This window comes from Scyliorhinus canicula, chromosome 1, assembly GCF_902713615.1.
Source record: "Scyliorhinus canicula chromosome 1, sScyCan1.1, whole genome shotgun sequence".
Lineage (NCBI taxonomy): Eukaryota > Metazoa > Chordata > Chondrichthyes > Carcharhiniformes > Scyliorhinidae > Scyliorhinus > Scyliorhinus canicula.
Window position 1 is genome coordinate 237,392,357 of NC_052146.1, and position 23,350 is coordinate 237,415,706.

At 48.3% G+C, this 23,350-nt stretch overlaps 1 protein-coding gene across 29 annotated transcripts in view; it reads left to right on the top strand.

The window, feature by feature from the left end:
* The window catches only part of LOC119972565 (girdin-like), a 649,171-nt gene that overhangs the window by 588,539 nt on the left and 37,282 nt on the right, over positions 1-23,350 (top strand). The window lies entirely within an intron of this gene.

Consider the following 23,350-nt stretch of genomic DNA (forward strand, 5'->3'; position numbering starts at 1 on the left):
TCATCCATTGAACTTTGAAAAGGCACGTCAGTAAGACCAATGGGCTGCAATTATGTTTGCTATGTGAAATGAAATGAAAATCCCTTATTGTCACGAGTAGGCTTCAATGAAGTTACTGTGAAAAGCCCCTAGTCGCCACATTCCTGCGCCTGTTCAGGGAGGCTGGTATGGGAATTGAACCGTGCTGCTGGCCTACCTTGGTCTGCTTTAAAAGCCAGCGATTTAGCCCAGTGTGCTAAACCATGTTACGGTAGCAGCAAGGATTGCTTATTTATTCCATCATATTAAAGACTGAGTAAACAAGTATGATCTTGTTGGGCTTGACACAAGTAATTCTCCCATGCAGTTAAAGTTTCAGTAATGTAGAAATATTGAGTTGAGTGTTGACCATCACCAAAGTAGTTTTCAAACCTCATTGCCAAGAATAGTGAAATACAAGGTAATTTCTCAAACACGTTATAGTTCTGAAATACAAATACAGGCATAAATAAAAGATCTTAATCAAACTTACTCATCAGGAGAATTTTTGTAGATGCATAATTGTATTCCACCTTTTTGTATAAACTTTTTAAACTTGTGCTTACACTTTTGCATTTACAACATCTACTTGTATAAAAATGCAAATTATATATTTTAGATTACAAAAGCCCGCCAGGAAAAAAAGTATTTTACGCCTGCTTTCACTTAATTTGTTATCCTGCAATACTTAACCTCTTGCAGTTTGCTTACTTTGTGTCACCTGAAATATTCTAAACGTGTCTGTTCATATTTTCGGGCACTTGTGTGAGCTCCTTCTGTCTCTGATGTGCCAAGTCAATCAATTACTGTTTCACAGAAAATGTAATCAATAATATTTTTGATCTATAAAACATTGTGTAGGGGCAAAAAATAAAGTAAATGTGAATTGGATTAAGTGGGAGGAAGAATTGGGAGAGGCTATAGAGGAGGGGGTCTGGTGTGAGGTGCTCCGGAGAGTGAATGCCTCCACCCTCGTGTGCGAGGGTTGGGGCTGATATAACTGAAGATGGTGTACAGGGCACACCTCACGAGGGCAAGGATGAGCCGATTCTTTGAAGGGGTAGAGGATGTGTGTGAACGTTGCGGGGGGGGGGGAGCCCGCTAATCACGTTCATATGTTTTGGTCCTGTCCAAAACTTGGAGTACTGGAAGGAGGTGTTTAGGGTCATTTCCAAGGTGGTGCATGTGAAGCTGGACCCAGATCCCCGGGAGGCCATATTCGGGGTGTCGGATCAGCCAGCGTTGGAAACGGGTGCGGAGGCAGATATCATAGCCTTCGCCTCGTTGATCGCCCGAAGGCGGATCCTGTTGGGATGGAGAGCGGCCTCTCCACCCTGTGCCCTGGCGTGGCAAGGGGACCTGTTGGAATACTTGACCCTTGAGAAGGTTAAGTTTGAACTGAGGGGAAGCTCGGAGGGGTTCTACAAGTCATGGGCACTATTTATTATGCACTTTCAAGAACTGGATAACATCGAACATTAGTTGTGGGGGGGGGGGGCTCTGTATGTTGAAGATGGCTATGGGTAATCCCTGATTCCTTTTTTTTGGTCATTTGTTTTTGTTTGTTAACATGCAGGCTGATGTCGGCATGGTGGGAGGATGGGATCGTTGTTACTGTTATGGGATTTGAGATATTTGTTATTTGTTGTTGGTTTTTGATTGTTGTTGGGTATAAATTCGGGAGAAAAATTGTCAAGAAGGAGAATAAAAAAATTTTTTTTTTTTTTTTAAATGTGAATTGGATTTATATACACATATATAAATCCATAGTATATTTTGACCATAGGGTGTTTCTGGGAAGAATGCATTGCTCAACTAAGATTTATTAAACTGGTTGTGTCAGCACTGAGAGCAGTGTGATTTTTAAGAGTTGAAGCAATTTGTTCTTGGTCTGTGAGTTGATTACCTTTGTTGGCCTGCATTCTTTAGCTGTGAGGAGGTTTAGAGGAAGCAAGGGTTACATTGAGTGAGCTTCCAGCCTTCAGACATCTTGATATACCTCTAGTTTCAGGCAGTATTAAAACCCCATCATTTCACAATCACGGATAAGGCAACCTCTGGTCATTTCCTTATATTGCTCTCTACCCTACTCCCCTTACCTCTCCCAAGTAAACTTCTTTCATTGCCCATCCCTGGAAAGAACTATTCTTCAAGTTAATTACCACTGCACTTCTAAATTCTCAACTGTTTAGCCTTTAACATTTAATTCATCATGAGGCCTTGATGGCTATTGATTCGTTAAATCATGTCCTTTGCATCAGCATTAATACTCTTGTCCCCACAAGTGCCATTACTATTTCTCACCCAAATTGTTCCTCCTGGTATACCCCTCATCTCCACCCCAAGGAAGGCAGATTTGAAAGTCTTTGGTGAACAACTGGTCAAACCATTCATCATCAGACCTAGCTAAACCACTTAAAGCGTTATTATTAAACCTATGCAACGATCAGCCAGGAAGCAAAAATAATCCCTACCTCCTTTTCTGTACTACAAACTATCTTGAACAAGTCTACCCAGCCTCCTCCTTCATCACCTCTAATCAAAAGTGCATGGAGTCATGGATGTTTATATCACAAAGATCAAATCGTCCATTCAGCACCTCTTGTTATTTCCCTTTTGTCCCCTGGCCCATCAGGACAAACTTACACACAATGTCCCTGCTGCCCTAGCTATGAACTTGTGTCTTTCTCCAGATGATCTATCCAACCTCCTGGTCCATGGCATGCCTCTCCTGCTCCCTTTATGCTATTCTAATCAGACAAGGGCCCAACGTTATCTGATGACTGTTAATATTTCCCTCTTGGACTTCCGGTTGTGGCTATGTGGAGTTAAGTCGCACGTTCGGCAGTTCCCGCTAGCATAGGACTTTTGGGCTCTTTTTAGGGCCCGCGACGGCGCTTGTTTGACTTTTCCCGGTATGGAAAGGAAACAGCAACATTTCCCTGCTGGTGTATGGATTGGACCAGGAGCGGAGCGATTAAAAAAGCGGCATTGGAGCAGAGAAATGTGCGAGGGAGGAAGACCAAGATGGCAGCGGGCGGGACCAGGCAGCGTGGACGCAGTGGTCGCAGGAGCTTCTCCAACGCTGCTTTAGGGAGCTTAAGGCAGAGCTGCTGGAAATGCTAAAGGCCTCATTTGACAAGCTCCTGGAGACCCAGACGACCCGAGGGGCGGCGATCCGGGAGGTCCGGCAAAAGGTTTCAGAGAACGAGGATGAGATCCTAGGCCTGGTGGTGAAGGAGGAGGCGCATGAGGCGCTCCATAAGAAGTGGCAGGCGAGGTTCGAGGAGATGGAGAACCGGTCGAGGCGGAAGAATCTGCGGATCCTGGGCCTTCCGGAGGGGCTGAATGGATCGGTCATGGGGGCCTATGTGGTCACCATGTTGAATTCGCTGATGGGAGCGGGGTCCTTCCAAGGGATCTTGGAGCTGGAGGGGGCCCACCGAGTGCTGGCGAGGAAGCCCAAGCCCAGCGAGCCGCCGAGGGCGGTGCTGGTGCGGTGGGGTTGCTGGCTGACGAGGAGGCAAGCGAGCGGGTCCGGAGGTGTATAGAGAGGTACCCGGAGACTAATGATAATGGGGAGGTGCAAGTTGGGGTGGTTTGGGAGGCGCTGAAGGTGGGGGTTAGAGGGGAGCTGATCTCCATTAGGGCACACGAGGAGAGGGGGGAGAGGAGAGAGAGGGAGAGGTTGATGGGGTAGATGGTGAGGTACGCGGAGGCCCCAGAGGAGGGATTGCTGAGGAAGCGACGTAGCCTCCAGGCTGAGTTTGATCTATTGACCACCAGGAAAGCGGAGGCGCAGTGGAGGAAGGCGCAGGGGGTGGTATATGAATATGGAGAAAAGGCGAGTCGGATGCTGGCGCATCAGCTTCGGAAGCAAGAGGCAGCTAGGGAGATCAGGGGAGTTAGGGACGGAAGAGGGAACATGGTACGAAACGCGGCGGGCATCAACGGGGTGGTTAGGAGCTTCTACGAGGAACTGTACCGGTCAGAGCCCCCAGTGGAGGAGGGAGGGATGAATCGCTTCCTAGACAAACTGAGGTTTTAGAGAGTGGAGGAGGAGCAGGTGGCGGGGTCGGGGGCGCCAATTGGACTGGAGGAGCTGGTCAAAGCGATAGGGAACATGCAGACAGGGAAGGCACCGGGGCCAGACGGGTTCCCGGTTGAATTCTACAAGAAGTATTCAGATCTGCTGAGCCCGCTGCTAGTTAGGACCTTCAACGAGGCAAGGGAAGGGGGGTGCTCTGTGCCCGACGATGTCTAGGGCGCTGATCTCCCTGATCCTGAAGCGGGATAAGGATCCCCTACAGTGTGGGTCATATAGGCCGATTTCACTCCTAAATGTAGATGCAAAGTTGCTGGCAAAGATATTGGCCATGAGGATTGAGGACACCGTGCCACATGTCACCCATGAGGATCAAATGGGTTTTGTGAGAGGGAGGCAGTTGAATGCTAATGCACGGAGGCTCTTAAATGTTATAATGATGCCGGCAGTGGAAGGGGAGGCGGAGATAGTGGCGGCGATGGATGCGGTGAAGGCCTTTGATAGGGTGGAATGGGGATACCTATGGGAGGTGTTGAAAAGGTTCGGGTTTGGAGAGGGGTTCGTTAGGTGGGTGAGGCTGCTATACGAGGCCCCGGTGGCGAATGTGGCTACGAACGGAAGGAGGTCAGAGTATTTCCGACTGCACCGGGGGACGAGGCAGGGGTGTCCCCTGCTCTTTGCGCTGGCAATTTAACCCCTGGCCATGGCGCTGAGGGAGTCGTGGAACTGGAGGGGGATAGTGCGGGGGGGGGGGGGTGGAGGAGCATCGGCTTTCATTATACGCGGATGACCTACTATTGTACGTGGCGGACCCGGTGGGGGGGGAATGCCGGAGGTGATGAGGATCCTTGGGGAGTTCAGGGATTTTTCCGGGTATAAGCTCAATGTGGGGAAGAGTGAGCTGTTCGTAGTGCACCCAGGGGACCAGGAGAGGGGGATTGGTGAAGAGGGCGGAGAGGAGTTTTAGGCACCTGGGGTTACAGGTAACTAGGAGCTGGGGGGCCTTACATAGGCTTAACTTCACGAGGCTGGTGGAGCAGATGGAGGAGGAGTTTAAGAGGTGGGATGTGCTGCCACTCTCCCTAGCGGGTAGGGTCCAGTCAGTCAAAATGACGGTGCTCCCGAGGTTTTTGTTCTTGTTCCAGTGCCTCCCTATCCTGATTCCTCAGGCTTTTTTCAGGCGGGTCAATAGGAGCGTTATGGGGTTTGTGTAGGCACAGAAGACCCCGAGGGTGAGAAGGGTGTTCCAGGAGCGGGGCAGAGTTGGCGCTGCCTAGCCTCTGTGGGTACTACTGGGCCGCCAACGTGGCGATGATACGTAGGTGGATAATGGAGGGGGAGGGGGCGGCATGGAAGAGGTTGGAGATGGCGTCCTGTGTGGGCACGAGTCTGCAGGCACTGGTGACGGCGCCGCTACCGCTTCCCCCAACGAGGTATACTACGAGCCCCGTGGTGGCGGCTACCCTCAAAATTTGGGGGCAATGAAGGCGGCATAGGGGGGAGGTGAGGGTTTCAGTGTGGTCCCCGATAAGGGAGAACCACCGGTTCGTCCCAGGGAGAATGGACGGAGGGTTTCTGAGCTGGCACAGGGCAGGTATTAGGCGGTTGGGGGACCTATTTGTAGATGGGAAGTTTGCGACCCTGGGGGAGCTGGAGGTGGAGGTTTGGCCTCCCCCTGGGGAACACCCTCAGATACATGCATGTAAGGACGTTTGTCAGGCGGCAGGTGGCGGAGTTCCCACTGTTGCCGTCAAGAGGGGTTCAGGACAGGGTGCTCTCGGGGACGTGGGTTGGAGAGGGGAGGATTTCGGCAACCTATCAAGTGATGCAGGAGGGGGAGGAGGCCTTGGTGGAAGAGCTGAAAGGTAAGTGGGAGGAGGAATTAGGAGAGGAAATCGATGAGGGGACGTGGGCGGATGCCCTGGGGAGGGTGAATTCCTCCTCCTCTTGCCCAAGGCTCAGCTTAATTCAATTTAAGGTGCTACATAGGGCGCACATGACTGGGGCAAGGCTGAGCCGGTTCTTTGGGAGAGAGGACAGGTGTGTCAGGTGTTCAGGGAGCCCAGCAAATTACACCCACATGTTTGGGCGTGCCCTGCGCTGGAGGGCTTTTGGAGGGGCGTCGCCGAGACGCTGTCACGGGTGGTAGGTTCCAGGATTGAGCCGGGCTGGGGGCTCGCAATATTTGCGGTAGCAGTGGAGCCAGGAGTGCAGGAGGTGAAAGAGGCCGGTATTCTGGCCTTTGCGTCCCTGGTAGCCCGGCACCGGATTCTTCTACAGTGGAAGGATGCAAGGCCCCAGGGTGTAGAATCCTGGGTCAACTATATGGCTGGGTTTATCAAACTGGAGAGGGTCAAATTTGCCTTAAGGGGGTCGGTGCAAGGGTTCTTCCGGCGGTGGCAACCGTTTCTAGACTTCCTGGCGGAGCGTTAGGTGATGGTCAGCAACAGCAGCAACCCGGTTTGGGGGGGGGGGGGGTTTGGGGGGGGCGGGCGGGTGAGGGTTTGTTTGTTTTTCTTTATTGGGCGTGTATATTTGCTTTCATGTTAATTATTTCTGTTAACTTATTATTTGTGTATATGGGGGGGGGGGGGGGGGGGGGGGTCCTGTTATTTCTTTCTGTTCTTGTTGGTAAAAATTGTGAAAACTTGAATAAAAATAATTTTTTTTAAAAATATATATTTCCCTCTTCAAATCTGCTGTCATCACCCCACAACTTAATTTCATGGGATGTGAGTGCCACTGGCGTGACCAGAATTTTCTGCCCATCTTTAATTGCCCTTGTTACTGAATGGCTTGCTAGGCCCTTTCAAGGCAGTTAAGAGTCAATCACATCGTTGTGAATCTCTAGTCACATATAGGCTAGAACAGGTAGTGACTGCAGACTTCCTTCCCTAAAGGACATTAGTGAAACAAGTGGGGCGTTTGTAAGTATATTTATTTATTGATGTTTACATTTTAACAAATAATGCAACAAAATCACAGTAATGGTACAGCACAGCAAGAAAAAAAAAGTATCAACGTACATGGATGAATACAGAGGGTAACAGTAAAACAGCATTTTAACTGGTTCAACGCAATCATTAAACTTGATACCTCCATGCACACCACCAGAGAACAAGGAAGAAAAAGATGAGGCTATGAAAACATGGTAAAATGGTGCACCCCTTCCCATGTGCTGATTGTTCGCTATGACCACAAGAGTTCAGGATAGATTTTTTGCATCGTGTTCAGGCGCACACCAGCAAACATGTCCCTCAACTCCAGCAGCAACAGAAGCATCAATGACACACTGTAATAATAATAGTTATTATTATTATTAGTGTCACAAGTAGGCTTGCATTAATACTACAATGAAGTTACTGTGAAAGTCCTCTTGATAATAGACCCCACTATAATCTCCTTGTGATGTTCCTTGTATAGTTCTGCAAGATGGCTAAAAGTCGTAGTGTTGACAAAGAACATCAAGCTATGTATTTGAAACAAAACTAGCTTATTTTACACCAGTTCAAATGGTTCGCACACTTCACTAAGTAATAGCTAATAAAACAACAGTATGAAATCAGGGCAGCATGTGGCACAGCGGTTAGCACGGGTTTGAATCCCCACCATCGGTCACTGTCCATGTCGAGTTTGCACTTTCTCCCCGTGCCTGCATGGGTTTCACCCCCCACAACCCAAAGATGTACAGGTTAGGTGGATTTGCCACACTAAATTGGCCCTTAATTTGAAAAAAAATAATTGGTTTCTCTAAATTTATTTTTTAAAAGACAGCACTTGGCGCAGTGGTTAGCACTGAGACTACAGCGCTGAGGACCTGGGTTCAAATCCCGGCCCTGGGTCACTGTCCGTGTGGAGTTTGCATATTCTCACCGTGTCTGCGTGGGTTTCACCCCCCCCCCCCCCCCCCCCCCCCCCCACAACCCAAAAATGTGGAGGTTAGATGGATTGGCCACGCCAAATTGCCAGTCAATTGGAAAAAAAGTAGTTGGATACTCTTTTTAAAAAAACAAAACAAAACAACAGCAGTATAAAATCTATGTTACAGAAATCCATAATATCTTTTTAGTACAGCCAACAATCTAACTCAACTTTCACTATCCTTCTTCATAACCTTCTCCCAGAATACCTAGAGATGCAGCCTTTTATAAGACTACTCTGTGGTGCCATCGCGTGTTGAGATACATGAACATAATTTTGTTAACCCTTTACACTTCTTACATTATACATATCATTGCACTCCTCCCCTGAGATATAAAATCTGTCTATCCCCCTGCAGGAACCAATGACAGATTATTTATACCCGTTGCTACAAAAATACTCAAGAATCTAGTTCTGAAAGGATGTTATACATATACTCCACAATGCAACAAAACCACAACCTCGGGCACAGAAAAGAACAATTTTCATTTCACATATTTATACAGGAAGGACGCTAAACTATAGATTTGGGTGATGGGCAGTGCCTCCCAACAACCTACAAAACAGGGTTAATAAAGGGGAGGGACTACCAGGAGCAGAAAGTCTCGGGAGCAAAGAGGACCCAGCCAAAGGGTCCATATTCCTCTGCTGCATGCCCACCACCTAGTAATGAAAAAGAGAAGAAACTACTTGCTCAGAAGGTAACAAAATATCAACCATAGTACAGGATTCAGCACAACTCCACGTCCTTGTGCCCAAAGAAGCATGTTAACCGAGGATATTAAATGCATCAGCAGAAAATCCCAGCCTCTCAGGATGTCCCTAATAAGTGTCTTCGAGAAGGGACTTCCCAAGCATAAGGGGGCACAGCAGCCTCTACCCTTGCTCTTGTCCAACAAGTGAGAGATTCTTTCAGCCTACGTAGATGAAAGCAGGGACTGGAGAAGGAGCAAACTGACAGCGCTGTGGTCGGCAGGTCATTCAAGGTGGATAAAGTGGGAGCGGGATGGTGGTATTTAATGAAAAGGAATTTGGTGGGGGGCAGTATAGTCAGGGAGATGGATGCTGTTCTTTACAGCCAAGGCCTCTTAAGGGTCTCCTCCACAGCCGCTGCTGTTAACCCAACTACAGGTGGGATTGCCGGCATGCAGCATGGGAGAACAGTGGTTAAAACCATGCAACCAGCTTCTTGGGTCAGAGGGGCGATCTTTCAATGAAAGGCATGTGAAACCCCCAACGGCGCAAGAAGATTCAGTCCATAGGATCAGAGGAGGGTAAAATGGTAAGAATGCATTCTTTATCTGAATGCGTACATCATTTGTAACAAGATAGATTAATTTATGACACAAATAGAAATAAATTAATATGATATGGTAGTTACTCAAGAGGCATAGTTACAAAGTGACTAAGAGTAGGGACTGAATTTTCAAGGATACTTGATTTTTCAGAGGGATAGACAGAAAGGAAAAGGAAGTGGATTGTTCTGTTAATTAATTATGAATGGAGATGAGAAACAATAACAGAAAGTAGTCACTAATGGGAGTAGTCATTAGACCCAGTAACAAAGGACAGAGTATAAACGATGAAATAATGGGGGATTACAAGAAAGTACTCTAGTCATTGTGTGTTAAAATCCCAGTTGATGTTATAACTGAACCGGAAGATCCCAGAATGAAACCCTAGCTCAGAGATGTTTTGCTATTTTTAGAAAAAGTAGAGGAACAGAGACACAGGAATGGCAATTAGGTTTTAACAACATAAAAAACATTCATTAAACATGAAATGTTTAACTATAATACAGTACTCCTTAATTCCCCCTTACCTTCACAAATGCAGATGGATTTTTAATGGAGATCACAAGTTATATATCATGTACTATATAATAATTTCAATAAACACATGGTCCCTGTAACCCAACAGTCTGACTGTCGTCAGACAACACTCCAGTCTGAAACCCGATCTTCCGTGGATTTGTTTTCAAATTCCTAACCCCAACCCTAACTCCAGATGATTGTCATATGAGCGTTTCCATATTCCACACTCAAAAAGACACTTTAAACCATCTTTCATTAATGCTTTCCATCAGCTGTTTTCATCGAGGATCTGCCTCCAGGTTTTCCAAATATTCTTTCAAACAAGGCTTTTCCTCAGTTGTTTTAGCAAGGTCCGCCTCTAGGTTCTCCAACTCTCCTTTCAGTATTCTTTTGTCTTAAATGCTTTTACACAAACGCTGAGATCCAGCCACTGATTGCAACACAATTATTTCACCTATCACTGCATAGTCTGTCGTAAGATCTCAAAAACCTTAGAATCGCTTCAGATATCTTTCTGGCTTTTCACTAGCCAACTGCTTCTCAGCTTTGTCTGTGGCTTCAATGAACAGTATCCTTTTATGGTTTCAATTTCCTCTGTTCCTTTAACTTCAAACTTCCTGGAAACTCCTCTTCATTTTTCTAGTTTCCTTAGCTAGCTGTCCTTTAGATTTCTAGATTTAGATTTATTGTCATGTGTATGTACTGAAGTACATTGTTCTGTGTACAGTCCAGGCAGGTCGTTCCATTAGATAAAAATGTAGGACATACGATAAATACACAATGTAAATACATAGACATTGGGTGAAGCATACGGAGTATAGTACTACAACAGTACAGAAGATGTGTAGAGAGATCGTTCAGTCCATAAGCGGGCAATTCAGGAGTCTGGTAATGGGGAAGAAGCTGTTTTTGAATCTGTTGGTGCCCTCAACTTTTGTATCTTCTGCCCGAGATTGGAAGAGAGAATAACCCAGGTGGGAGGGGTCTTTGATTATGCCACCCACTTTCCCAAGGTAGTGGGAGGAATTGGCTTCCTTAATCATTACTCCATTGTATGGCTTTTCTTGTAAAAAGGCTGAGAGCTGCTCACTCGAGCTGCCTGTCACCAAGTGCTATGAATTCAGTTAAACACAGTTGGTCTTTCTACCGTAAAGGTGCCCCTGGTTGCTAAGCAACCACTAATTTCTTCTCCGAGCTTTAATTTTTGTTTCACACGGTAAACACTCTCAGTACAATAGAAACAGAGTGTGAACTGAACAGAAACAGTGTGTGAACTGAAACCAAAGCCCCCACACATGCAAATACCGTTGTTTCACATGAATCTAACCAGAGTTTTACTCTTCTTACGCAGAAACACTAAATTAAATCCTCTTAAATCTATACCTTATTTCTAATAGTTAACAATACGAATATCACTCATTTAAACTACCTCTCTTTTCCTGCCAGCGAGAGACTTCAATCTTTATATAGATTAGACAAACCGAATTGGCAACGGTAGCCTTCAGGACAAGTTCACAGAGTATTGGAACAATGTATTGCGAAATCAACCTGGGAACAGGCTATTTTAGATTTGAAAACATGTAATGAGACAGGATTAATTATCTCATGGTAAATTATCTCATGAAGAGAAGTGTAAACATAACATTATGAAATTTCACATTCAGTTTGAGGTTACGAAACTGCTGTCTTAAATAAAGGCAATTACACTGGACTGAGAAAATAGATATAAAAGTATGATTGTAAATGAGACATTTAAGGCATTTCAGAATTCTGAACAAAGATATATTCTATTGTGAAAGAAAGAATCCAGGAAAGTAATGGAAAGATAAGGATTAGAGTGTTTTGAGGATTAGTAGTAGGCTGAAGATTGGAAGAATTTTAGAAACCAGCAAAGGATGACTGCCCATTTAGTTTTGAAACTTCCAACAGCCACATTCCAAGGTGAAAGTGAGAAACAAACCAATCACTCGTGGGGAAGTGTGAAGAAAGAGACATTTCTTGTAATCCAAACACCCATCTTTTTTTATTCATTTGGATTTGTTTATTGTCACATGTACCGAGGTACAGTGAAAAATATTTTTCTGCAAGCAGCTCAAACAGATAATTTAGTACATGAAAATAAAATAAAATAAAAAGAAAATACGTAATAGGGCAACACAGCGTACACAATGTAAATACATAGACCGGAGTATTGGGTGAAGAATATGTGGGCATCGCTGGTTAGACCAGCATTTATTGCCCAAACCTAGTTGCCCTTCAGAATGTGGTTGCCTTCTTGAACCGCTGCAGTCCCTGAGGTGTAGGTACACCCACTGTGCTGTTAGGGAAGGAGTTCCAGGATGTTGCCCAGTGACAGTGAAGGGACGGTGATATATTTCCAAGTCAGGGTGGTGAGTGACTTGGAGGGGAACCTCCAGGTGGCAGGGTTCCCAGATATCTGCTGCTCTTGTCCTTCTAGATGGTTGCGGTCGTGGATTTGGAAGGTGCTGTCCAAGGAATCTTGGTGAAATGTTGCAAAGAACTTTGTTGATATACACACGGCTGCCGCTGTTCATCGGTGGTGAAGGGTTTGAATGCTTCTGGAAAGAGGAGCAATCAAGTGATCTGCTTTGTTGAGCTTTGAGTATTGTTAGAGCTGCACTCATTCCGGCAAGTGGAGAGTATTCCATTACACTCCTGACTTGTGCCTCGTAAATGGTGGACAAGCTTTGGGGGTTCAGGAGGTGAACTACTCGCCGTAGGATTTCTAGCCTTTGACCTGGCCTGGTAGACACGGTATTAATATGGCTGTTCCAGTTCAGTTTCTGATTAATGGTAACCCCCAGGATGTTGATTGTCGGGGATTCAGCAATATTAATGCCAATGAGTGTCAATGGACGATCATGACATCCTCTCTTGTAGGAGATGGTCATTGCCCGGCACTTGTGTAGTGCAAATGTAACTTTCCACTTGTCAGCCCAAGCCTGGATATTGTCTAGGTCTTTCTGCATTTGAACATGGATCACTTCATGAACTGAGGAGTTGCGAATGGTGCTGGACATTGTGCATTCATCTGCGAACATGCCCACTTCTGACCTTTTGATGGAAGGAAGGTCATTGATGAAGCAGCTGAAGATGGTTGGGTCTGGGTCACTATCCTGAGGATCTCCTGCAGTGATGTCCTGGAGTTGGGATGATTGACCTCCAACCAGCAGTGAGCTTTCCCCCTGATTCCCATTGACTCCAGTTTAGCTAGGGATCCTTGATGCCATACTCGGTCAAATGCTGCCTTTATATCAAGGGCAGTCACTCTCACCTCACCTCTGGCATTCAGCTCTTTTGTCCATGTTTGAACCAAGGCTGTAATGAGATCAGGAACTGAGTGACCTTGGCAGAACCCGAACTGAGCGTCTGTGAGCAGGTTATTGCTGAGTAAGTGCTGCTTGATAGCACTGTTGTTGACACCTTCCATCACTTTGCTAATGTTGGTGAGTAGACTGATGGGCAGTAATTGGCTAGGTTGGATTTGTCCTGTTTCTTGTGTACAGGACACACCTGGGAAATTCTCCACATTGCCCGGTAGATGCCAGTGTTGTAGCTGTACTGGAACAATGGGGTTAGGGCTGTGGCAAGGTCTGGAGAACAAGTCTTCAGTAATATTGCCGGAATATTGTCAGGTCCAAAGCCTTTGCAGTATCCAGTCCATTCGGCCATTTCTTGCTATCACGTGGAGTGAATTGTATTGGCTGAAGACTGACATCTGTGATGCTGGGGACCTCCAGAGATGAGCGAGATGGGTCATCCATTCGCATTTTTGGTTGAAGATTGTTGAGAATGCCTCAGCCTTGTCTTTTGCACATATGTGCTGGACTCTCCATCATTGAGAATGGGGATATTTGTGGAGCCTCCTCCTCCATTGAGTTGTTTAATTGTCCACCACCATTCAGGGCTGGATGTTGCAGGGCTTTGATCTGATGCATTTGTCTATTACTTGCTGCTTATGCTGTTTGGCACTGTCGTCCTGTGTTGTACTCTAACCAGGTTGACCTCATTTTTTCATCTGTGCCTGTTGTTGCTCCTGGCATGCTCTCCTGCACTCTTCATTGAACCAGGGTTGATCCCCTGGCTTGGTGGTAATGGTAGAGTGGGGTATATGCTGGGCCACAAGGTTGAAGATTGTGGTTGAATATAGTTCTGCTGCTGCTGATGGCCCACAGCACCTTACGGATGCCCAATCTTGAGTTGCTAGGTCTGTTCAAAGTCTATCCCATTTAGCATGGTGATAGTGCCACACAATACGATGGAGGGTATCCTCAATGTGAAGACGGGACTTTGTCTCCACAAGGACTGTGCGGTGGTCACTTTTGCCGATACTGTCATGGACAGATGCACCTGCAACAGTCAGATTGGTGAGGATGAGGTCAAGTATGTTTTCCCCTCTTCTTGGTTCCCTCACCACCTGCTGCAGTCCCAGTCTAGCAGCTATGTCCTTTAGGATCTGGCCAGCTCGGTCTGTAATGGTACTACCAAGCCTCTCTTGGTGATGGACATTGAAGTCCCCCACCCAGAGCATATTCTGCACTTTGCCACCTTCAGTGCTTCGTCTAAGTGGTGTTCAACATGGAGGAGTACTGATTCATTGGCTGATGGTGGCCGGTACATGGTAATCAGCAGGAGGTTTCCTTGCCCATGTTTAATCTGAAGCCATGAGACTTCATATGGTACAGAGCAGCTGTATACCACTGTGCTGCCACCCCTGCTAGGTCTGTCCTGCTAGTGAGACAGGACATACCCAGGAATGGTGATAGTGGTGTCTAGGACATTGTCTGATTGATAGGTGTGATTCTATGAGTGTGACTAAGTCAGGAAGTTGCCCGGGTCAGAGAATCGGCCCGGGGGGTGGGGGCATGAATCCCTCCCCCGCCGGCTGCCGAATTCTCCAGCACCTGAGATTCGGCGGGGGCGGGAATCGCGCCACGCCGGTCGGCGGCCGCTCACAGCGGCCCCCCCGGCGATTCTTCGGCCCGCGATGGGCCGAAGCCCCGCTGGTTCTTTGCCAGTCCTGCTGGCGTAGATTAGACTAGATCCCTTACCGGCGGGACCTGGCGGCGCGGGTGGGTTGCGGGGTCCTGGGGGGGGGGCGATCTGGCCCCCAGGGGGTGCCTCCACGGTGGCCTGGCCCGCTATCGGGGCCCACCGATCCGCGGCGGCCCGTGTCAGCCTCCATGATGGCTGATGCGTAGATGAACCCCCCCCCCCCCCCCCCCCCCCCCCCCCACGCGCATGTGCGGGGATGACGTCGGCAGCCGCTGATGCTCCCGCACAAGCATGGACCCGCACCGGCCGGCGGAGTCGGTTCGGCCCCAGCTGGAATGGCGCCAAAGGCCTTCCACACCGGCCGACGGGACACAAACCACTCCAGCGCCGGCCTAGCCCCTGAAGGTGCGGAGGATTACTGGGTTACAGGGATATGGTGGAGGTGTGGGCTTGGGTAGGGTGCTCTTTCCAAGGTCTGGTGCAGACTGGATGGGCTGAATGGCCTCCTTATGCACTGTAAATTCTATGATTCAATACAAGATTAAGAGGGGCATGGATTGAGTGGAGGGGTCAGTCACTAGGGAGTTTAAGGTCCGTCCGGCAAAGTTTAGAGGAGATCTGTGAGGCAGGTTCTTTTACACAGAAGGTGGTGAGCACCTGGAACATGTTGACAGGGGAGGTTGTGGAAGCAGATACATTAATGGCGTTCAAAAGGCATCTCGAAAACACATGGATAAGATGGGTATAGGCAGCACGCTGCGCAGTGGGTTAGCCCTGCTGCCTCATGGCGCCGAGGTCCCAGGTTCAATCCCGGCTCTGGGTCACAGTCTGTGTGGAGTTTGCACATTCTCTCCGTGTTTGTGTGGGTTTTGTCCCCACAGCCCAAAAGATGTGTAGGCTAGGTGGATTGGCCACGCTAAATTGCCTCTCAATTGGAAAAAATGAATTGGTTACTCTAAATCTATTTTTTTTTTTTTAAAGATGGGTATAGACGGATACGGCACAAGGAACTGCTGAGCGTTTTGGCCAAGGGTGGTATCATGACCAGTGCGGGCTTGGAGGGCCGAAGTGCCTGTTCCTGTGCTGTATTGTTCTTTGGTTAACATTTTTACACCAACAGCACCCGAGTGTACCCCCCCTCCACCCCAGTCTTCGGCAGCAACTAGGTCTCCAAAATGTAAAATGAACAATCACCATCTCCAGTGCAACCCCTCATCCGCACCTCAAAGCAAATTTCACCTTTTCCAAGGACAAAAACTCTAACAGGTCCCCCAGCCATGCCGAGACACTGGAGGGAGAAGCTGACCTTCACCCCAACAAGACCCAACTGCAAGCAATCAACAAGACGAAGGGTAAAACGTCTGCCCCCACTCTCGTCTGCAACTCGGGTAGGTCTGACACTCCAAATATAGCCTCTAGGGGACTTGGCTCCAATTTCATATGCAGAACCTCGGACATGGTGCTCAAAAACAACTCCCAATATTTCTCCAACCGGGCAGGACCAGAACATATGGACATGGTTGGCTGGGCCTCTCCTACACCACTCGCAACTATGCTCCCATCCCCAGAACCTCGCATCCATCCTCCGTGGTTCAAACCTATGATTCCCTCTTATCGGCATCTCCCTCAGACCCTGCCAATGCTGTTGAAATTGCTCCCAAATCTTCAGTGTGGCTATCGCTACCGGTTTCCCAGTATACATACCCGGGGTGAGTGGTAACGGTGCCGTTGCTAGCGCTGCAGCCCCCAACCCCTTACAGGACCTCGCCTCTACCTGAACCACAAAGCCTCTGTCTCCTTGCTCCAGCCCCACACTTTCTCCGCCCAGTATTAGTACAATAAATTTGGAAGAGCCACGCCCCCTGACTGCCGGCCCCTTTGGAGCACCGCCTTCCTTACCCTCGCCACCTTCCCTGCTCACACAAACAACCAGACAGCCTATCCACCCTTCGAAAAAATGCCTTTGGCAAGAAGACCGACAAACACTGAAACAAAAACCGAAACTGTGGCCTGCACCCGCCAGCCAACGATAAAGGGTGTAATAGCAACCCATTATGTCTCTCACTGATGAGCCCGTGTCCAAAATTTACAGCAGCAAGTGTTTTTTTCATAAATTTAGAGTATCCAATTTTTAAAAAAATTTTTGCAACTAAGGGGCAATTTAGCATGGCCAATTCACCTACCCTGCACATTTTTTTATTTTTTTTTATAAATTTAGAATATCCAATTCATTTTTTCCAATTAAGGGGCAATTTAACGTGGCCAATCCACCTAACCTGCACATCTTTGGGTTGTGGGGATGAAACCCACGCAGACACGGGGAGAATGTGCAAACTCCTCACAGACAGTGACCCAGGGCCAGGATTCGAACCCAGGTCCTCAGCGCCGTAGGCAGCAATGCTAACCACTGTGCCACCGTGCCGCCCTACCCTGCACATCTTTGGGTTATAGAGTCATAGATGTTTACAGCATGGAAACAGGCCCTTCGGCTCAGCTTGTCCATGCCGCCCAGTTTCTATCACCAAGCTAGTCCCACTTGCCTGCATTTGGCCCATATCCCTCTATACCCACCCTGCCCATGTAACTGTTTAACTGCTTTTTAAAAAACAAAATCATACTCGCCTCTACCACTGACTCGGGCAGCCTGTTCCAGATGCTCACCACCCTCTGTGCGAAGAAATTTTCCCTCTGGTTTCTTTTGCATCTCTCCCCGCTCACCTTAAACCTATGCCCTCTAGTTTTAATGTGGAGATGCCGGCGTTGGACTGGGGTGAGCACAGTAAGAAGTCTTACAACACCAGGTTAAAGTCCAACAGGTTTGTTTCAAACACGAGCTTTCGGAGCACGGCTCCTTCTTCAGGTGAATTCTTCAGGTGAATTCACCTGAAGAAGGAGCCGTGCTCCGAAAGCTCGTGTTTGAAACAAACCTGTTGGACTTTAACCTGGTGTTGTAAGACTTCTTACTGTGCTCTAGTTTTAGACAGCTCTACCTTTGGGAAAAGATGTCGACTATCTGCCTTATCTATGCTCCTCATTATTTTATAGATCTCCATAGGTTCACCTCCAAGCCACCTAAGCTCCAGGGAAAGAACTCCCAGCCTCTCTTTATAATTCAGATTATCAAGTCCTGGTAGCATTCTCGTAAATCTCTTCTGCACTCTTTCTAGTTTAACAATATCCTTCCTATAATAGGGTGACCAGAACTGAACACCGTATTCCATGTGTGGTCTTACCAATGTCTTGTACAACTTCAACAAGATGTCTAAACTCCTGTATTCAATATTCTGACCAATAAAGTCTAGCATGCTGAATGCCTTTTCACCACCCTGTCCACCTGCGACTCCACCATCAAGGGCCTATGAACCTGTACTCCTAGATCTCTTTGTTCTGTAACTCTCCCCAACTCCCTGCCATTAACTGAGTAGGTCCTGCCTGATTTGATCCACCAAAATGCATCACCTCACATTTATCTAAATTAAATTCCATCTGCCATTCATTGGCCCACTGACCCAATTGGTCAAGATCCTGAATCTTATATAACCTTCTTCATAACAGGCGCCGGAATGTGGCGACTAGGGCCTTTTCACAGTAACTTAATTAAAGCCTACTCGTGATAATAAGCGATTTTCATTTTTTTTCACTATCCACTATGCCACCAATCTTGGTGTAATCTGCAAACTTACTAACCATGCCTCCTACATTGTCATCCAAATCATTTTTTAAAAAATATTTTGGTTGCGGGGGTGAGATCCATACAGACACTGGGAGAATATGCAAACTCCACATGGACAGCGACCCAGGGACGGCATCAAACCCAGGTTCTCATCGCTGTGAGGCAGCAGTGCTAACCACTGCGCCACCGTGCAGCCCCTTGTACAGCAGTAAGCTATCTGCGTACAGAGGCACCCTATGCCCCATCCCCCTCCATAAGCCCGAACCCTTCAGTGCAATCACCAAATTGAACTAAAGGGGGACATGAGGCACCCTCCTTCGTTCCTCGGAATAGTGGGAAGTACTCCGACTGCATCTCATTCATCCCTACACAAGCTGTCAGATCCATGTATAGCAATTTTGCCAAGCCATTAACTTAGGCCCAATCCCAAACCTCTCCAGTACCACAAACAAATAACTCCACTCTGTCAAATGTTTTCTCCGCATCTAAAGCCGCTACCACCTCAAACTGCCTCCCCTCTGCCGGAGAAAACATCACATTCAGTAGCTGCCGCACATTTGATAACAGCTGCCTGCTCTTAATGAGCCTTGTCTGATCCTCCCCACCACCTTTGGGAGACACTCCTCCAGCTGCACCACCATCACCTTCCCCAATATGTTTGTATCCACATTCAGTAGAAAAATGGGCCTTTACGACTTTTTCATTAACAATGAAATAAATGCCTCATTGTCTCCGGCAGTCCGTAGACTTAGCTGACTGCATCTTCCCTATCACTGCCTTCACTTCCTCCAACCTTAATGGCTCCTCTAAACCGGCCCTCTCCCACCTGCGACCACTCCAGTCACTCAAGAAACCGAGAAACTCCCTAATCTCTGAATCATCCTCCGGCGGTTTTGACTTGTATAACCCCTCTATAAATGTCCTCAAACACCATATTTATCTGCTCCAGAGCCACCACCACCCCCCTCGTTCCATCCTTAATGCATACAATTGCTGCCCAGCAATCGGCTGGTCTTCTGACCATACTCATACACAACTGCCCACACTCGCCTCAACTGCTGAACCACCCGACCCATAGACAGGAGGTCAAACTTGGCCTGCAATTCCTTCCACCTCACCAATATCCCCTGCTACAGATCCTCCCCGTATCTTCCATCCACCTCCAAAATCTCCTCTATCCGCCGCTGTCACTCTTCCCTATCCTCGGTTTCGCCCTGAGCGACCGGTGAGCCCAGTCCAATTCGTATTCGGAGGATTCCCCCTCCCCCATTAAATTCGCTATCATATAGACTAGATATTCTGTAGGGCTCTGACCCTCCACCACTTCAGGCACACCCACGATTCTCAGGTTATGCCTTTGCGACCTGTTCTCCAGGTCTTCTACCTTGGCTTTCAGCCCTCTGTTAATATCTGCCACCCTCCGCAGTTCTTGATCCATTGAGGTGAACTGGTCACTGTGCCGTGACAAGGCCTCCTCCATCCCTTTTGTTTTCTCCCCCTGCTCCTGGACCATCATCAAAGTTCTCACCAAATCCTCTCGCACCGGGGCAAGTGTCTCATCCACCCATGCCTTAAGCGAGGCCATCATTACCATCTCAAGCCTTCCGAAATGCTTTGAAAACAGTCTTTCAAACTGTCCAGCCATCACCTCCGTCATCTTCTCCACCGTGAAGGGTTTGGCCCCACGCAATGGGCTCTCTCCCGCCATCTTTCCTCCTGCTACACACCTCACCATGCTTGGCGGCGGACTTTAGCTCGCTACCTTCTTCCCTGGATTCTTCTTTATAGTTTTTGACATTCTATAAATGCCTTAAATTTCCCACAGCTCCTCACAAATAAATCTTTGCCAAAAACTGGGCTGAAAAGGACAAAAAAGACAGCTCTGGCAGGAGCCACCAAACATTCGACTTTGACCTACATGCCGCAACCGGAAGTCCTGAGATGTATAACATGCGGCTGAATCAGTTTTGCTCCTTCTTCACTCTTCCCTAAAGTCAAAATTATTGACATAGCCAACCCGTCCTTATCTTCCCTTATTGGTTATTGGAGTATCTGTAACAACAGGTACTGGTGAATGAATCCTTCATTTAGAAGTGGCAGAAACACTGTTTTCACTTGCACTGCTGGAGCTAAAAGTTGATAAAATAATGAGGAAGGCTTTCCTTCTTAGATAAATCATCCAATACAATCAAAACCTTGATGCCCTTAACCCCAGAAAAACTTTCACTTTCATTCATCCACCACCTTTGCTTCCTCAGATCCAATTGGTATAAAAGTAAGCATATCCGATGAACAACTGGGAAAGCTATTAAGTACATCCAGCTCTACTGGCCTCACTCTGTTAAAATTGAAAACTACTCTAGGAACATCCTGGAAAGCAAGGATAATCCACAGTTTATTTTTTGTACTAATAATGCCTCATTAAATTCTCCTCCCTTGTCTCAACGACCCTCAAAACAAGTGAAACAATCTTATGGATTTTTATGGAGGTCATGTGGCACAATGCCCATATCTCTGGACCAGAAGCTCCAGATCTACACAGACAGTGACCTATGGCGGGAATTAAACCCGGGTCCTTGGTGCTGTGAGGCAGTAGCGCTAACCACTGTGTCACCGTGCCGCCCTTCCTCAACCACATTCTGCCTCTTGGAAACACCATGCAAATATGGGATAAAACTTTGCATATGTGCTGTGATGAACCATCAATCGAACGCGAGACGAGTTGCTGTACAAAAGTTAGGCTTTAATAAGCTAGAAGTTAGCCCTGCGGTCGACTACAGTAAATGGACGACCGCCGGGCGTTCTGACTATTTATACCTCGGTATGGAGGCGTGGAGCCTCTCGACCAATCGGAGAGCCGTCACATGACTGGTCTCAACCAATCGGTCGAGAGGCACATGACCGACCAGGGCCAATGGTAAGCCGGTGTTCTGCACCAATGGCAGACAGCTATGCAAATCATACCACCACATTCACCCCTTGCGGAGAAAGAAGCCGGGGGGGGGAGAACTGGTGGTATGAGTAGCAGCCGGAGAAGGGAGAGAGAAAAAAAAATTCTCTTTTTTATTACATTTTTTGGCTTCCCACTGGCCCAGACAATTAACAATAGTACACAAAGTCCCAACAAAGTCCATGGAGTTGTTGTAATTTAAATCGATTCGATCAGTCTTTTCGTGGCCCTTGACGTTCTGGCAGACCGCCGCAGTGGAGTACGTGACGTCGGTTCAGCCGATGGTGGTGGTTCCGCTGACGTCCGGGAGTGATGGTCCTTGAACAGTCTCCGTCACCCGAGCTGGCTGTGGAGACGCCATGGATGGGGAAGGTGTGGCCTGGGTGGGGCGCGGGGGGAAAAAAAACAGGGGGGGGGAGGCCGCACGCCGGCGGGTGCCAGGTCCCGGAGGGAGACCGTGTCCTGCCGACCGTCGGGGTACTCCACATACGCATACTGCGGGTTAGCGTGGAGTAACTGGACTTGTTCCACCAACGGGTCGGATTTGTGCACCCGCACATGCTTCCGGAGCAAGATGGGTCCGGTGGCGGCCAGACACATCGGGAGAGGGGATCCAGAGGACGACTTCCTGGGGAAAACAAGAAGATGTTCATGAGGTGTCTGATCTGTTGCGGTACAGAGGAGTGAGCAGATAGAATGTAGGGCATCAGGGATAACCTCTTGCCATCGGGAAATAGGGAGATCTCTGGACCGGAGGGCCAGTAGTATGGTCTTCCAGATGGTACCATTCTCCCGCTCGATCTGTCCGTTACCCCGGGGGTTATAGCTGGTCGTCCTGCTAGAGGCAATGCCCCTGTTGAGCAGGAATTGACGCAGCTCGTCCCTCATAAATGAGGACCCCCAATCGCTGTGTATGTACGCGTGTAGCCGAACAGGGAGAAGATGGAGAGGAGGGCCTTAATGACGGTCGATGTGGTCATGTCGGGGCAGGGAATGGCGAAGGGGAAGCGGGAGTATTCGTCGATTACCGCCAGGAAGTAAATGTTGCGGTTGTTAGAGGGAAGGGGCCCCTTGAAGTCAATGCTGAGACGTTCGAAGGGGCGGGATGCTTTGATCAGGTGTGCGCGCTCGGGGCGGTAGAAGTGCGGTTTGCACTCTGCGCAGATGTGGCAGTCACGGGTTACTGTCCTGACTTCCGCGATGGAGAAAGGCAGGTTGCGGGCCTTAATGAAATGGTAGAGACGGGTCACCCCCGGATGGCAGAGGTCCGCGTGGAGGGAGCAGAGGCGGTCTATCTGCGCGCTGGCGCAGGTACCGCGGGACAGGGCATCAGGAGGCTCATTGAGCTTCCCAGGACGATGCAAGATCTCATAGTTGTACGTGGACAACTCGATCCGCCACCGTAAGATCTTGTCATTCTTAATCTTGCCCCTTTGTGCATTATCAAACATGAAGGCTACTGACCGTTGGTCTGTGAGGAGGGTAAACCTCCTGCCGGCCAAATAGTGCCTCCAATATTGCACCGCTTCGACTATGGCCTGGGCTTCCTTTTCACAGAGGGGTGGCGGAGTTCGGAAGCCTGGAGGGTTCTGGAGAAGAAGGCCACGGGTCTGCCCCCTTGGTTCAGGGTGGCCGCCAGAGCAACTTTTGATGCGTCACTCTCGACCTGGGAGGGGAGGGACTCGTCGATGGCGCGCATCGTGGCCTTTGCGATGTCCACTTTGATGCGGCTAAAGGCCTGGCAGGCCTCTGTCGACGGCGGGAAGGTCGTGGTTTGAATGAGGGGACGGGCCTTGTCAGCGTAATTGGGAACCCATTGGGCGTAGTAAGCGAAGAAACCCAGGCAGCGTTTAAGGGATTTGAGGGTATTGGGGAGAGGGAGTTCCATCAGGGGGCGCATGCATTCAGGGTCG